General features: G+C 44.4%; 1 long non-coding RNA gene across 1 annotated transcript; it reads right to left on the bottom strand.

The window, feature by feature from the left end:
- Positions 1-313: 313 nt before the first annotated feature.
- Positions 314-3,639, bottom strand: LOC309696536. The gene is made up of 3 exons (XR_014273530.1): positions 3,551-3,639; positions 2,592-2,723; positions 314-2,488 (listed from the first exon to the last, which is right to left on the bottom strand). It is a non-coding gene; the product is annotated as an uncharacterized lncRNA (long non-coding RNA).
- Between the last annotated feature and the right edge of the window lie 13,301 nt (positions 3,640-16,940).

The raw sequence follows: 16,940 nt of genomic DNA, 5'->3' as shown, positions 1-16,940 counted from the left end.
TTATATATTGCTATAAAAATAAAATTAATTATCTAATTATGATAAAAGAGCTGCCAAAAATAAAAAAGGTACGCAAAATTAGCTCCAGTTAAAAGCAAACATGTGGGCCAGCAGTCACCAAAATAACAGACTGACCAATACAGGACAGTGGAGCCAATAAAAATAATGCAGTTTACCAACTTATAGAAAATAGTCATTACCTAATGGAGGAGCAGCACTTTATGAAGAGCCGACTCAAAGAAAGGACAAAGAGAAGAGAATCACTGAGCATTTAACTGGATTTATTTGAATCAAAGATAAGAAGAAGTAAATTATCTGAGTCAGTAGCAAGGGTGTAGATTTGGCATGGACGGAAGGGACATGTCTCCACCAGTAATTTCATGTCTTTAAGTAAAGAAAAACGAAACCAATAGAAAGGAAAAAAAAAAGATCTGTCAACGTCTCATTCACCCAGCGGTGCAGAAAGAGTTAAATTACGTTCTCTACTGGAGTCCTACCTCATGTGACAAATACGGCCAATGTGATTAGCTGCGCCTTTCAGGGAGTTCTGTTTCGTTTTAGCAGCTGCAAGCCTGCGCTGCGAGGAGGAGACGAGGATGGCAGCAAAAAGGAAGAACCTGGATATAAGAAAGTATTTTTCAAAGAAACCTGTAAGTCACTTAAAGCCAAGTTAACTCATAAAATGTGTCCGTCATAATAACGTTACAGGCTATGCTAGGCTTTGGCCCACATCAGTCTAAAATTGTACCCATGAATAACATGTTTTGGAAACTAACTGCACAACATGCAGCACTTTTAGTTCTCTCAGTCTCAGAGCAGCATTTCTAATTTTGATTGAAACTGTCAGAGAAAACAGCCTCGAGCAGCCAGGATATTAGTTTACAGAGGCTGCTAAAATTGTATGTCTAACATTAAAATGTTGGTGACACAATAATTTCATCCTAATGGTACTGACATATTCATAGGGTTAATTTTTGAGACAAAATATCATGAGGTAGTCATAATTTTGCAAATATCCCACCTTGTAGTGCAGTTTGCACAAAGTGTTTTAAAAATGCACTCATCCTACAAACATTACTGATGAGTCAAGATCTGCACAAATTGACAGAAACACTGAAGCAGCTACTCATTTTATTCTTATTGTCATGTTTGTCCTATTTGTCAGGTGACAGAAGAACCAACACAAAGCTCAGAGAGTAATGGTGACACAAGATCATAGGTGGAATTGGATAATAACTTGATGGTTCATGACTGTATTTGAAGCACATTTGTGACTGCATGTATGTGGAATGTCTCACTGTTATTCATCAGGTGACAGAGGCAGCTCTGCCATGTTGTAGCTCAGACAGAGGTGAAGAGGCGAGGTCACAGATGACTGACTGATGTTATGGTGCTATAGGTTGACTAGTATTTATTATCATGACAATTGTTAGGCTGCTGATGTAAATTGAATCTGAATTGACACGTCTCACTTTTATATGGCACAAATCAATGTGTTATTTTATCAGGTGGCAATAGGTCCTAGTGCAGTCAGAGGGTTAGGTAGTTCATGTTTAGAATAAAAAAATCCCAACTCACTGATTTAATAGGGGCAATAGTGTGCCTAAAATGTTGCATAATTTTGCTGAGAGATCTTTTGTGATAATCTTAGATGAGTAGTTTTATGGACAAAAACCACCAGGTCACTCAGTGTTCCCCTAGTGCTAATGTAAGAGATATTGGTGTATAAATGAACTAATGTTGTTAAGTCCTTAAAGTCATATTCTTTATGACAATATGGTCGAAGTAAACTAAAGTCTAAAATACTTAGTCAGTCATTTGTTTAATAGGAATTTAACATTTTATAATTCACATATAAAACTATGAATTGTAATTTTAAATGGTTTAAAAGCACGTAGAATAGCATATGTAGGCGAGTATATTTCTACTTTTTATTTTTTTATTTTTTATCAAGAAGCAAAGACAAAAAGGAAAAAAGAAAGAAACAGGGCAGGGTTGACTCATCCGTCCCCACCAATGCCAAAACCAAATCTACACCCTTGGTCAGTAGAATCACAGGAGAAGTAGAAACAAATAAACGCACAACTAGAACCCAACCATTCAGAGAGAGAGAGCAAGAAACTGATTTCAGCAGGTGATTTACTTCCTGCTTTGCTTCTAAAACTTGCTAAGCTCCGCCCACACAGGAAGTGTTGGAGCTGTCACACCTCTCACATGGTGAAAATCAGATGACCACTGAAGGTATTATGATGATTTTGACTGTCATTTAGCCTTGCACCAGTATAGAGACGTACAGACACCTGATCTCCAACGTCTAGAAGCAGTGAGGCTCCATTAGAGGTGCTCACACCACCAGATGTTTGATGTTCATATGCAATAAAAATGTGCTCTCCATTCCTGAACAACACACCACCTGCAGCAAGATTTCCATCTCCATATAAGCTCCAGTCAAAGTGGTAGACTCCTCTCACTGGTGCAGTGAAAATACCTGTGGGACATTTGTTTTTGTTAAATGGAAAATCAGCTGTCAGAAAATCTGGAACATCAGCCTGACATCAACATAGCTGAGAAGTGACATTCAGTGTTATTACCTGTGTGTGGGTTGTAGGCATTTCCAATGTTTGTGACAACACGTTTGAAGACCAGAGTAATCTGAGTGTTAAAGGGTCCAGTTTCTCTACTGCCTTGATCGAGCAGAGAGGCTGAGAAAGCCACCTGTTTGACTGAGAGAGAGAGAAATGTCATTATTTTAACCTTTCTGTTTTAGAGTTAGACTCTTCCCAAAAAAAGTGACCATGAAAAAAACTTGAATCTCCAATGAAAGAAATGTTTGACAGCTGAAAGCATTTCATTGTCACAGAAGAAATAAAACTCTGTGATTGGAAACTGAAATTTGATTGAATCTATTTTTGAGGATCCCAAACTCGTCCTTTAGATCAGACAGCAAGTTATTTTATAGCTTCTGCCAAGTCAACAAACTGTGTTATTCAGTGTTTTAGTTGCATGTTGGTTTGTGCTTCAGATAAACATGAACTCCGTTTAATGTAATTCAGTAAATTAGATCCAGTAATGAACTTAATGTGTGTTCTGAAACTTGAAGTTTGAAGTGTGATGTTGAGCTGATCAGAGCAGTTTTTAGTTTGAGTGTCTAACATTAATCCATTCAGACATATATTTTAGAATTCAAGTCAATCATCCGTCCATTCTCTTCCACTTATCCTTGTCAGGGTTGCTGATCCCAGAGGTAGGGTACACCCTGGACAAGTCTGTCACAGGGCTAAGACATAAAGACGGACAGACAGACAGACATTTGCATTTACATTGCTTCCTACATTCACACATATGGGCAATTTAGAATTACCAGTTAACCTAACACCACTAACTGCATGTCTTTGGACTGTGGGACGAATCCGGAGTACCCTGAGAGAAGCGACACAAACACGGGGAAAACATGGAAACTCCGCACAGAAAGACAGAGCAGATCACCTCACCATGTCTGCAACATAAATGTCTGTTTTTCTATTTATATTTTCAGATTCCCTCACAGTACCTTGTAGCTGCTGCGTCAGCTTATCAGTCTGAATCTTCTGACTCTCCAGCTTTGCTGCTTGTTCTGAGAAAATGCAAAATGGAGGAAATCTTACTGACAGCACACAGTGATTCACATGTTTTAATCTGTAAGAAACAAAGTAACTGACTTAGAGCTGGGCCATATCATACCGTTCAGGGTTTACCGGTATAATGTTAGGCAATTTGTTTTCATTGTTGTTTTCATACGCACATGACGGAAAAAGCATGGCGGCGACGGAGAATGACCAGGGCAAAAGCGGATCGTTGAATGAAACAGATGAACCAGAATTGGTTTGTAAAAATGGTGCAACTTCAGTGATGTGGAACTGGTTTGGCTTTGGTCCAGCATGACTAGTACAACTTTGATAAGCTACGAAGCCCCACCCTTGTCGGAGCATTGCGGCTACCGTAGTCAGGAGCCTCGCGGACTCGGAGTAATCTGGGTCCTAAACTCCATCCATTCATGTCCCAAAGTCAAACGAACACCGCGGCATCACTGAAAGTGAAAAACACTCTAAATCCTTTCATATTTTTTAGAAAAAAAGTCGCTAAAGGGTCTGAAAACTCGCTAAATATAGCGACAAAGTCGCTAAGTTGGCAACACTGACTCTGATCACTGGAACATGTGCTCCATAGTGCAGCTGTGCTCTCTCGCCACAAGGGGGCTCCCCCCACACAGCTGACAGCCTTTCCAACATTTACAACTCCACAACTTTATTAGTTAAAAAAAAACATCAATGTATTTTGACTTAAACAAGCACCTTTTTATGTGCGGCAAAGCTATATAAAAATGTAACAGTGCAAATGCAATTCCTTGCTGACAGTTTAACCAAAATCCTTTTTCAGTGGAAAGGCTGACATATCCTCAGCATAACCATGTATAATATCCACAAAATTTAAAAGGAGATTAAACACACACAATACGGTAATATTATGTTGAAGCACAGTACATATCACTCCACCAAGCTCCAGACTACGGCAGTCGTAATGCTCCGACAATCTATCAAGCGGTGCTGCTTCGTAGCTTAGCAAAGTCGTGCTAAAACATTTTTTGACAGATTTTTGAGTGCCGTGTACCACATAAAATCGGTTCGGTAATAACGATGGCCCGCTTGCATGCTCTACCAAAAAATGTGCTCTGGTGTGTATCTGACAGATGAAAGCCAAACCAGTTCCACATCACTGAAGTTGCACCAGTTTTACAACCCAATTCTGGTTCATCTGTTTCATTCAACAATCTGCTTTCGCCCTTCTCGTTCTCCGTCGCTGCTGTGCTTTTTCCTCCATGTGCGTATGAAAACAAAGGCACTGCGCATGTGCGTTTTACCCATATTCTATTCGATATATAATTTTCTTATAATTGCCTAATGATAAGAACGGTATGATATGGCCCAGGCTAGATGAACTTTTTGTAGATGAGTTAGTGAAACAACTGCATCAGTTGTGTTCTTGTATCTTGTAATACAACATACATCCTCTTTGCTGAACTAAGGCGTAACCGTCAATATTAAGTCATGCTCATATACATATTTACTGTACTGGTCAGTTTTTGGTTTAAAAACTGGTTCATCCCAAAGACAGAACTCCTAAACACAAACTTAACAATGTGGTGTATGCTGTACAGTGTAGCGAGAAATGCTCAGACCTCTACATTGGAGAGACCAAACAGCCACTTCATAAATGAATGACACAACATAGAAGAGCCACCTCCACGGGACAAGATTCAGCAGTCCATCTGCATCTAAAGGTCAAAGGTCACTCTTTCGAGGATGCCAATGTGCACATTTTGGACAAAGAAGACAGATGTTTGAAAGAGCAGTGAAAGAAGCCATCTATGTCCACTGTGAACGACCATCTTTGAACAGAGGGTGGGGCTTATGACACCAACTGTCTGCCATCTATAATCCAGTTTTGAGATCCCTTCCCAGACGCCTTAACGCCCACTCACATCCTGGGCCATCTGACCTCAGGGAATCACATGATAAGGTGGGGCCAGGTTTCACAATGAACACACCCGAAACTCTAGCTGATTGGGACCCACGCCCAGTTTCACACCTTGGCTCAGGCGATTAGAGGATCATCAGGGGGTCCTTTTGTCCCTCTGTGGGGGGAAACTCCCACTAGGTTTATATCTGGGACTCTCCACCATTTGACCTTAGAACTGAAGAAGATATGATAGGGTGGGACTAGGTTTTACAGTGGGTTATCCCAAAACCTTGGCTGATTGTGACCTACACCCATTTTCACACCTTGGCTCATGTGAATAGGTAGAGGATCAAACTGGAGCATCGCAGTTAATAATTCTCAGCCTGAACACTGTTGGAACATCAGACCGCTCCACACTTTGGACTCATTGTTATTCTGAATGTTTGTAGTTTCACTTTGATTCTGTTATGTTCTTCTCTCTGTGGTGATCCTTTGGTTTTCTTGGTGTTTCTGTGCCTCCATGTCTGTGTTGGCCCCAACTGCCTGAGGTATTCACTGAGCACTCAGTCAGCAGAAACCCAAGAAAGAGGAGGGAGACGAGGAACCATCATGGAAGGACAGGCCCATGCACGGTATGTACCACCGGCAGATAGAGGAGGTGGCTGATATCCAGAAATCCTACCAGTGGCTGGACAAAGCTGGACTGAAAGACAGCACAGAGGCACTAATCATGGCAGCACAAGAACAAGCTCTGAGTACAAGATCCATAGAGGCTGGGGTCTATCACACCAGGCAAGACCCCAGGTGCAGGCTGTGTAAAGATGCCCCAGAGACAATCCAGCACATAACAGCAGGGTGCAAGATGCTAGCAGGCAAGGCATACATGGAACGCCATAACCAAGTGGCCGGCATAGTGTACAGGAACATCTGTGCTGAGTATAACCTGGAAGTCCCGAGGTCAAAATGGGAGATGCCCCCAAGGGTGGTGGAGAATGACCGAGCTAAGATCCTGTGGGACTTCCAGATACAGACGGACAAAATGGTGGTGGCTAACCAACCGGACATAGTGGTGGTAGACAAACAGAAGAAGACGGCCGTAGTGATCGATGTAGCGGTTCCGAATGACAGCAATATCAGGAAGAAGGAACACGAGAAGCTGGAGAAATACCAAGGGCTCAGAGAAGAGCTCGAGAGGATGTGGAGGGTGAAGGTAACGGTGGTCCCCGTGGTAATCGGAGCACTAGGTGCGGTGACTCCCAAGCTAGGCGAGTGGCTCCAGCAGATCCCGGGAATAACATCGGAGATCTCTGTCCAGAAGAGCGCAGTCCTGGGAACAGCTAAGATACTGTGCAGGACCCTCAAGCTCCCAGGCCTCTGGTAGAGGACCCGAGCTTGAAGGATAAACCACCCCGCAGGGGCGTGCTGGGTGTTTATATATATATATATATACTTGTTGTTCCTAGAGTATTTAAAAGTAGAATGGGAGGGAGAGCCTTCAGTTTTCAGGCCCCTCTTCTGTGGAACCAGCTTCCAGTTTGGATTCAGGAGACAGACACTATCTCTACTTTTAAGATTAGGCTTAAAACTTTCCTTTTTGCTAAAGCATATAGTTAGGGCTGGACCAGGTGACCCAGAATCCTCCCTTAGTTATGCTGCAATAGACGTAGGCTGCCGGGGATTCCCATGATGCTTTGAGTTTTTCCTTTCCAGTCACCTTTCTCACTCACTATGTGATAATAGACCTCTCTGCATTGAATTATATCTGTTATTAACCTCTGTCTCTCTTCCACAGCATGTCTTTTATCCTGTCTTCCTTCTCTCACCCCAACCGGTCGCAGCAGATGGCCCCGCCCCTCCCTGAGCCTGGTTCTGCTGGAGGTTTCTTCCTGTTAAAAGGGAGTTTTTCTGTCCCACTGTCACTAACGTTCTTGCTCATATGATTGTTGGGATTTTTTCTGTATCTATTATTGTACAATCTACTGTGCAATATAAAGCGCCTTGAGGCGACTGTTATTGTGATGTGGTGTCATATAAATAAAATTGAATTGAATTGAAATTGTAGCTGAAGAGCAGACCTAAATCAATTTTCCACATGCAGCAGTCGGAAGGAAATTATAGGTTTAACATAATTAGGAAACACTCAGGCTGAGTTTTGGCTAAGTGGTGTTTACAGCTTAATTCCCATGTGTTCCTCACCCTGAGACAACAAGCTCTACGGAAGCTAAACTCTGCCTGAAGACAAGGAGTGCAGTTCCACAAGCATAGGCATGAACATCAACAGTTGACAGCAGGTCAAGAGACAACAACAGAGTCCTGAGCAGAGAAGTCCAGCAGCAGTGTGTGCAAACGGAATCAGAGAGAAAGAAAACCCATCATCATGAATGGATGGAGATGCGTTTCCAGCAAGCTGCAACTTCAGTGTGTGTGAAGATGACTTTTGAGGAGACTGTCTGAGTGACATTTGCCACATTTGGAGTGGAATGGCAAGATGAGACAGTGGAAAACACAGGACAAAGTTGAAAAGAACTGACTGCTATTGGACTGCAAAGTGGGAGAGGAGAACAGAGTGAGAGGAGCAGGTGAGAAACACAGAGGCAGATTGCAAGAAGAACTTGCAATGTTGATCCTGGAACAACATTTACTATGTTTTTCCAGGAACAACACCAACACGACGATATCAGATCGTGTGTGTGGCAAAAGGGGAGTATAAATTTTTAACTTGCAGGTGTTGTGAGGTTCCATGAGAAGAAGCAAGTGCGGGAGATTGTCCACAAGATGGAAGCTGAGGCCAGGAGAGAGGCTTCAGGAGGATCACAGAGGAGCAGAGATCACCTTCAGCACAGCAGCCATCCCACAGAGGGCTGTGCCACTGGGCTCCCACAAGATCGTCGAGAGGAGACTTTGAACAGTGAAATCCAGAGGGAGTGAAAGAGATTCGACGTTGGCGTTAAGGAAGACAACTAGGGTGTAAGATGTGCTCTGCCCTAAATCTTCAACGGCGTTGGAACAGGGAAGCAGAAAGATGAAAGGAGCGTGCCCAGCTCCAATCAACGGCGCAGAGAGGAAGTTCAGCAATGGAATTGTGCTTCTGTGTACAGCACAGATGCTGGCAAATAACTGACAGCAGTTTTCCCAAGGATGAAGATCACCTAAAGTGTGTCACTTTGCCATGCAGACTTTCATACTCAGCAGAAGGGCTTTTGTTTACATTTACATCATGAACACTTCTCTAAGCTGGTTGAAATTTTGACATGCAGATAAACAGTCACAGCTTTGTGTCGGCCTCTGAGGGCTCAGAGCCGTCCTGTTGTCATGTTATCAAGTGCACGACGGCTCTCTGCACACACTTTGAGTCCTTATTCACATTTTCTATAAGTCCTAATCTCTGTGAACCTGGGGGATTACCGACAGTTCATAGTGCTGTGATGGTCAAAACATTAAGGACAAGGATGGAAATAAATAAATAACCAAACTGAACTCTGATTCGGCTGGCAGAAAGTACTCTGGACGAGATTGAAAAAACAGAGGAATCTGAAGTGTTTCAGCAGTTCATCCATGATCTCCAGTCATTCATACAGTCATTACAAGAACATCCTGTAGCTGAAGTGGAGATACAACGAGCAGAGCTCAGTGAGATAGAAAGACTGAAACAAGAGTACAGTCAGCTCCAACAAGCTCAAGCAGAAGCACGACGTGTTCTGGAAGAAAAAATTGAAGCGTTGGGGACCGAGTTTAGAGGTGCAGCTGGGATAAGTGAAAAACAAGTAAGTCAGCCTGCACCCTTTACTACACCAGAAGTGACTCTGAGAAAAGACTTTCGGATCTGGGGTCAGATCGGGGAAGCAGGACAAAAAGACAAGTTATCTTTCACTAGCTTGACCAACCAAATTGATTCCGGGCTTAAGAAAGGCTACTCAGAGACTGAAATCATTGAAGCTGTGATTAAGGCAGTAAGCCCTGGCCTTCACCTTCGAGACTTGCTGGAAGTGAAGCGTGACCTCACACTTCCCACACTAAGAACTATATTACGGGGACATTACAAAGTAGACTCGTCAGCTGACCTGCTTCATCAACTCATGAGCATATCCCAAGACCCCAAAGAATCTGCTCAGTGCTTTCTGTTCAGGGCAATAGAACTCAGAGAGAAATTGCTCTGGAAGTCTGGTGATGACGATGAAGGGGAGCAGTTCAGCCCAGACTTAATTCAGCGCAAGTTCCTGCGCTCATTAGAGACTGGCCTCCTCAGTGAAGCCGTGAAGTTTCAGTTAAAGCCTTATCTTTGCAACTACCAAGTAACAGATGAGGTTCTAATTGAGAAGATAAATGAAGCAGCCAGCTTTGAATTAGAGCGACAAAATAAACTGAGGAGAAATACTACAGTAAAAACACCAAGGATAAATGAGGTACACACAGAGTCACAGCACAACCACACTCAGCCACCTTTGAACAGTGAACCAGACAGAAAGGATGAAACTCAGACAAAGGGGGTGAAGGAGGTGCCACAAAGAAAAAGCAAGGACAGAATAAGGGCCTGGATTCAGAGACAGCTAAGCTGATTGAAGGCCTGAAAGCTGATGTGCTTGAAGTAAAGAAAATGTTTAATGAGACTATAGAAGCAACAAAAGTAAGGTCAAGTATGGACAGTCGGTTCTCTCCTACAATAAGACGTGCTAGAGGTTTCCAAATGTGCAGAGAGGCTCAGCTTGGTGACCTGTGTAGACACTGCTACCGCTGTGGTCAGGAGGGTCACCTTTCCCGAGGGTGCAGGCAGGCTAGGATCACCCAGGGAAACGGGAGGGGGCTACTGAGCCGGGACCCACAGTAGCCCACTCATCACCCAGGTCCCAGGTAAATCCTGTCTATGTGCAAAACACCTCGCATCAACAAGCACCACAAAATGACTCCACATGCACTGAAACTGGCCCCAAAGAGCCAAACAGCAACAAATTGACGAGTGACACATCTAATGGTTATATACCCTCACAACGGCAAACCAAGCTCATCAGTCTCATTGGGAAAAGATGCACAGTTCAGTGCCACCTAGATAAGGTACCAGTAGAGGCCCTGTGGGACACCGGAGCTCAGGCAAGTCTGATTAACAATGAATGGCGAGAACAACACCTACCACACAGCACTGTCAGGCCACTTGCGGAGCTGTTGGGAACAGAACCTCTAGTGGCTTTAGCAGCTAATGGTAGTGAAATCCCATATGATGGGTGGGTAGAGGCAGAATTCTATTTGGACTGTAACCCCGAAAATTGTCTTCTAGTCCCAATGCTTGTATCCAGTGACCCCAATGTTGCACAACTGCCCATTATTGGATTTAATGTAATAGAGGAAGTTGTGAGTAAATGGGGGAAGCGACAACCAAGATCACGCAACGTTCGAAAAATCAGCTAAATCCTCTCAGTATCAGTACACACTGCTAAATCAGTACTAAAACTATTGCAGTCACAAGACCAAAACCAAAGTGTGGGCACAGTACTGGCAGGAAAGAGGGACTATGTCTGGCTGCTGAACAGATTACCACCACATATGTCCGTGCATACATTGGAGCCCAGTTTTCAGGACAGAGTCTGTTATTTGTCCTGAATGAACCATCACAGTTGCCTGAGGGTCTTGTCATTCAAGAGGGACTGGTCACAATAATGGAGGGCAGGTCAGTGTACATCCCAGTCGCGATAGCTAATACCAACAAGCGGGATATCAACTTAATTCCCCACACTGTTCTGGGACATCTGGAAGAAATAAAAGCAGTGTACCCCATCACACCTGAAAAGACACAAGACTCAGTGGAGCAGATTTCATCACAGCCTCCTATACAGGTGAATGAGGTTATGAACACACCCTCCTCCAGCCATAAGCCACCTCAGTGGGACCCTCCAGTTAAGTTGGACCATCTCAGTGAAAATGAACAACAAACGGTGAGACAGCTGTTAAGAGAGGGATGTCATGCTTTTGCTTATGATGATAAAGATGTTGGGTGCATCCCCAGTTTAAACATGCACATCACATTGCATGACACAACATCTGTTCGAAAGACCTACATATCTGTGCCAAAGCCTCTGCACCAAGAGGTGAAAGACTATCTTCAAGACCTGCTGAACTGTGGGTGGATTTCAGAGTCTAGGTCACCCTACTCGTCTCCAATCGTATGTGTTGGGAAGAAGTCAGGTGAATTGAGATTGTGCTGTGATTACAGGGAACTCAACCGGAAGTCAGTACCAGACAGACACCCAATTCCCAGAATTCAGGATATGCTAGATTCCCTTCATGGTAGCTCCTGGTTCTCTGTTCTTGATCAGGGGAAAGCATACCATCAGGGGTTCCTGGACCCTGAAAGTTGCCCCCTTCATCACACCTTGGGGCTTGTACCAGTGGAACCGCATACCCTTTGGCCTCAGCTCAGCCCCAGCAGAGTTTCAGCGGAGAATGGAGGACTGTTTAAGGGGACTGCGGGATGTAATCTGTCAGCCATATATGGACGACAACCTAGTCCACTCTACTTCATTTGATACTCATCTTGAACACATCAGAGCCGTCCTTCAGAGATACCAAAAACATGGTGTCAAACTCAGCCCACAGAAATGTGACATCTTCAAAAGAAAGGTACATTTCCTTGGTCGGATGGTGTCCGAAGAGGGATATACCATAGACCCAGTGGAAATAGTCCCTGTACAAGCTCTGAGAGACAAACCACCATCCACAGTGGGGGAACTGAGTCGGGTCCTAGGATTCCTGTCCTACTATAGATCCTATATCCCAAACTTTTCAAAAGTGGCAAAACCCCTGTACCAGTTGCTGACACTGCCTCCAGATAAAGCACCGCCACCAGTGCCCAGGACAAAGGGGAAAGTGGTTAAGACAAAACCGAAAGGTCGACCACCGCCTAACACACCCATTAAATGGACTGAGAGCCATCAAAATGCCCTAAATGAGTTGACTGATTGTCTAACACAGCCACCTATTTTGGGTTACCCTGATTTCTCAGAGCCCTTTGTACTCCATTGTGATGCCTCACAACAGGGCCTGGGAGCTCTGTTATATCAAAAGTAAGCAGGCAAGATGAAGGTCATTGCATATGGCTCAAGGACATTAACACCCCCTGAGAAAAACTATCATATGCATTCGGGAAAGCTGGAATTCTTGGCTTTAAAATGGGCAGTCTGTGAACTCTTTCGGGACTACCTATATTACGCCCCACATTTTGTTGTCTACACAGACAATAACCCTTTGAGTTATGTCCTTACGACAGCAAAGCTGAACGCCACAGGCCACCGCTGGGTGAGTGAACTGGCTGACTTCAACTTTACTATCAAATACCGGCCAGGGAAGAAAAATGCTGATGCAGATGGCCTATCCCGCTTACCACTAAACATTGAGCAGTATATGGCACAGTGCACATCAGAAGTCAAACAGGGTGTCGCTAGAGCTGCTGTTGAAAGTGCAGTATTGCAGAGGGAGAATCTGCTGCATGAAACTGTTGTTGTCAGCCTGAGTGCCCTCAGTTTAGTGCAAGACGCGGTCACACTGTCTGCTGGAAAGTCTCTGTCACCCGAGGAAATCCGAGTGAGTCAGGAGAAAGATCCCATCATCGGTCGCTTTTTACAACACAACACAACACAAAACACAAAATCAACAACTACTTACCAAAAGGTCGTGCCCTAACAGCAGAACCCCCTGATGTCAGAATCTTGCTGAGGCAGTGGAGCAGAGTGCACATAAATGATGATGGAGTCCTCTATAGGAGAGTGAAAGGCAGAGATCAGCTCCTTCTCCCTAAAGAGCATCGTGATACTGTGTTCAGGGAACTGCACAAACAGATGGGACATTTGGGGGCAGAAAGAACTCTGTTTAATAAGGGACAGGTTCTACTGGCCTCAAATGCAAAGCGATGTGGAGCATTTTGTAATGCATGCCTGCGAATGCCTCAGGAGAAAGCGGCCAAGTAAGATTACCAGGGCCCCACTGACCACCATTACAACGACATTCCCATTTGAGCTTGTGTCCATAGACTTTTTTGCACCTTGAGACTTGTAAACAAGGATATGAATACATACTGCATACTGGTAGTGATGGACCACTTCACATGTTTTGCACAAGCTTATGCAACAAAAAACAAATATGCAAAAACAGTGGTGGATAAGGTCTTCAATCACTTTGCTCTGAACTTTGGTTTCCCAGCACGAATCCACCATGACATGGGCAGGGAATTTGAGAATCAGATGTTTTCCCAGTTGCAGAAAGTCTGTGGTTTACATGGCTCTCACACTACCCCATACCATCCACAAGGAAATGGGCAAGTGGAGCGTTTCAACAGAACTTTGTTGTCCATGTTGAGAACACTAACTGACCTTGAAAAATCAGACTGGAAGGAATCATTGACAAAAGTGGTGCACGCCTACAACTGCACTCGGAATGAGGCTACTGGGTTTTCCCCGTACTATTTGTTGTTTGGCCGTACTCCAAGACTTCCTATAGACATCTTGTTCAACTTGCCTTCACAGGAAGAGCAATTAAGCTATGAAGAGTATGTGACAAAATGGCAATCCCGAATGAAGGAGGCCTACGAGATTGCATCTATGGCAGCCCAAAAAGAAGCTTCGAGAGGTAAACAGTATTACAACCGTAAGATCTACGGAGCTCAACTTCATCTGGGGAATAGAGTCCTGCTCTGCAACCTCAAGGAGAGAGGAGGCCAGTAGGTGGCAGTGGCGGCTCAGCCAAATGGGTAACTGGCCAAATAATCCTTCACAAAAGTAACGCAGGCCAGTTACAGTGGGGCAAAAAAGTATTTAGTCAGCCACCGATTGTGCAAGTTCCCCCACTTAAAATGATGACAGAGGTCAGTAATTTGCACCAGAGGTACACTTCAACTGTGAGAGACAGAATGTGAAAAAAAATCCATGAATTCACATGGTAGGATTTGTAAAGAATTTATTCGTAAACCAGGGTGGAAAATAAGTATTTGGTCAATAACAAAAATACAACTCAATACTTTGTAACATAACCTTTGTTGGCAATAACAGAGGTCAAACGTTTACTATAGGTCTTTACCAGGTTTGCACACACAGTAGCTGGTATTTTGGCCCATTCCTCTATGCAGATCTTCTCGAGAGCAGTGATGTTTTGGGGCAGTCGCCGAGCAACACGGACTTTCAACTCCCGCCACAGATTTTCTATGGGGTTGAGGTCTGGAGACTGGCTAGGCCACTCCAGGACTTTCAAATGCTTCTTACGGAGCCACTCCTTTGTTGCCCGGGCGGTGGTGGATCATTGTCATGTTGGAAGACCCAGCCTCGTTTCATCTTCAAAGTTCTCACTGATGGAAGGAGGTTTTGGCTCAAAATCTCACGATACATGGCCCCATTCATTCTGTCCTTAACACGGATCAGTCGTCCTGTACCCTTGGCAGAAAAACAGCCCCATAGCATGATGTTTCCACCCCCATGCTTCACAGTAGGTATGGTGTTCTTGGGATGCAACTCAGTATTCTTCGTCCTCCAAACACGACGAGTTGAGTTTATACCAAAAAGTTCTACTTTGGTTTCATCTGACCACATGACATTCTCCCAATCCTCTGCTGTTTCATCCTTGTGCTCTCTGGCAAACTTCAGACGGGCCTGGACATGCACTGGCTTCAGCAGCGGAACACGTCTGGCACTGCGGGATTTGATTCCCTGCCGTTGTAGTGTGTTACTGATGGTGACCTTTGTTACTTTGGTCCCAGCTCTCTGCAGGTCATTCACCAGGTCCCCCCGTGTGGTTCTGGGATCTTTGCTCACCGTTCTCATGATCATTTTGACCCCATGGGATGAGATCTTGCGTGGAGCCCCAGATCGTGGGAGATTATCAGTGGTCTTGTATGTCTTCCATTTTCTGATGATTGCTCCCACAGTTGATTTTTTCACACCAAGCTGCTTGCCTATTGTAGATTCACTCTTCCCAGTCTGGTGCAGGTCTACAATACTTTTCCTGGTGTCCTTCGAAAGCTCTTTGGTCTTGGCCATGGCGGAGTTTGGAGTCTGACTGTTTGAGGCTGTGGACAGGTGTTTTTTATACAGATGATGAGTTCAAACAGGTGCCATTCATACAGGTAACGAGTGGGGGACAGAAAAGCGTCTTACAGAAGACGTTACAGGTCTGTGAGAGCCAGAGATTTTCCATGTTTGAGGTGACCAAATACTTCTTTTCCACCCTAATTTACGAATAAATTCTTTACAAATCCTACCATGTGAATTCATGGATTTTTTTTTCACATTCTGTCTCTCACAGTTGAAGTGTACCTCTGGTGCAAATTACTGACCTCTGTCATCATTTTAAGTGGGGGAACTTGCACAATCGGTGGCTGACTAAATACTTTTTTGCCCCACTGTATTACAATGGAAGCCGCCAGTAACATTGAATTGTTTTGCTGTGTTTCAGGTGAGAGCAATATACGAGAACTACATACATTTATGTAAAGTTGATGCTTATTTAACATGTTTGGAGTGTAATTCTTGTTTATATGGTGTTTAATGTGAGCGAATAAGGGAGTTGTTTCACGTTATCTGTGGGTAATGCTAGTAACATTTGTGCACTAGCTAAGTCATGTTAGCCTCCTGCATTAATCTCTGTAACCGTGTTGTTCCATCAGTAAGGTGAAAGGAAACTGTTAGCTGGTTTCAGTTAAAGTTATAGGAAATAGACCAGCCAGTACATGTTATGTTGTCTATTGTTCCACTTCCACAAGGACCGTACGAAGCACAGTTTCAGGGACCGTCTGCTCCTTGAGCACGACCTTAAGAGCAGTTTTCACGGACCTGACCTCTCTCTCCCAGGCGCCACCGAAGTGAGGAGCACTAGGACGGTTGAAGCGGAAGGCAATCTGCTGCTCTGCCAAACGCTCCTTCAACTGAGGCGCTCCACCGACAAAATTCGTCCCGTTGTCACACAGGAGCTCAAAGGGTTTGCCTCTTCTGGCAATAAAGCGCCTTAACGACATCAGAAAGGAGTCAGTGTCAAGGCTCTCGAGGAGGTCTAGATGCACACAACGGGTCGTCATGCATTTGAAGACTATGCCCCAACGCTTCTCTGTTCGACGTCCAATTTTCACAGTAAAGGGTCCAAAACAATCGACTCCAGTTGAGTAAAAGGGTGGTTTATACAGACGCAGACGAGCTGGTGGCAGATCTGCCATCTTTGGGATGGATGGATTGGCACGCCAAGCCTGACACTGCCTGCAGTCCCTCTGATACCGTCTGACTGCTTCCCTCCCCCGGAGGATCCAGAACCGGCGACGTAGTTCAGCCAACACTCTTTCTGGTCCAGGATGAAGGAGGGTCTCATCAAAATCCTGGATGATGAGCTTAGTCAGAGGATGTTTTGGGTCTAGTATGATCGGGTGGATGGTGTCTAGCTCCAGCTGCTCAACTCTTCGTAACCTTCCACCAACTCTGATGAGT

This window comes from Aulonocara stuartgranti (assembly GCF_965226115.1).
Source record: "Aulonocara stuartgranti genome assembly, chromosome: 3".
Classification (NCBI taxonomy): domain Eukaryota; kingdom Metazoa; phylum Chordata; class Actinopteri; order Cichliformes; family Cichlidae; genus Aulonocara; species Aulonocara stuartgranti.
The sequence above is the reverse complement of the archived record's forward strand: the minus strand, read 5'-3'. Positions and strand labels throughout refer to the sequence as shown.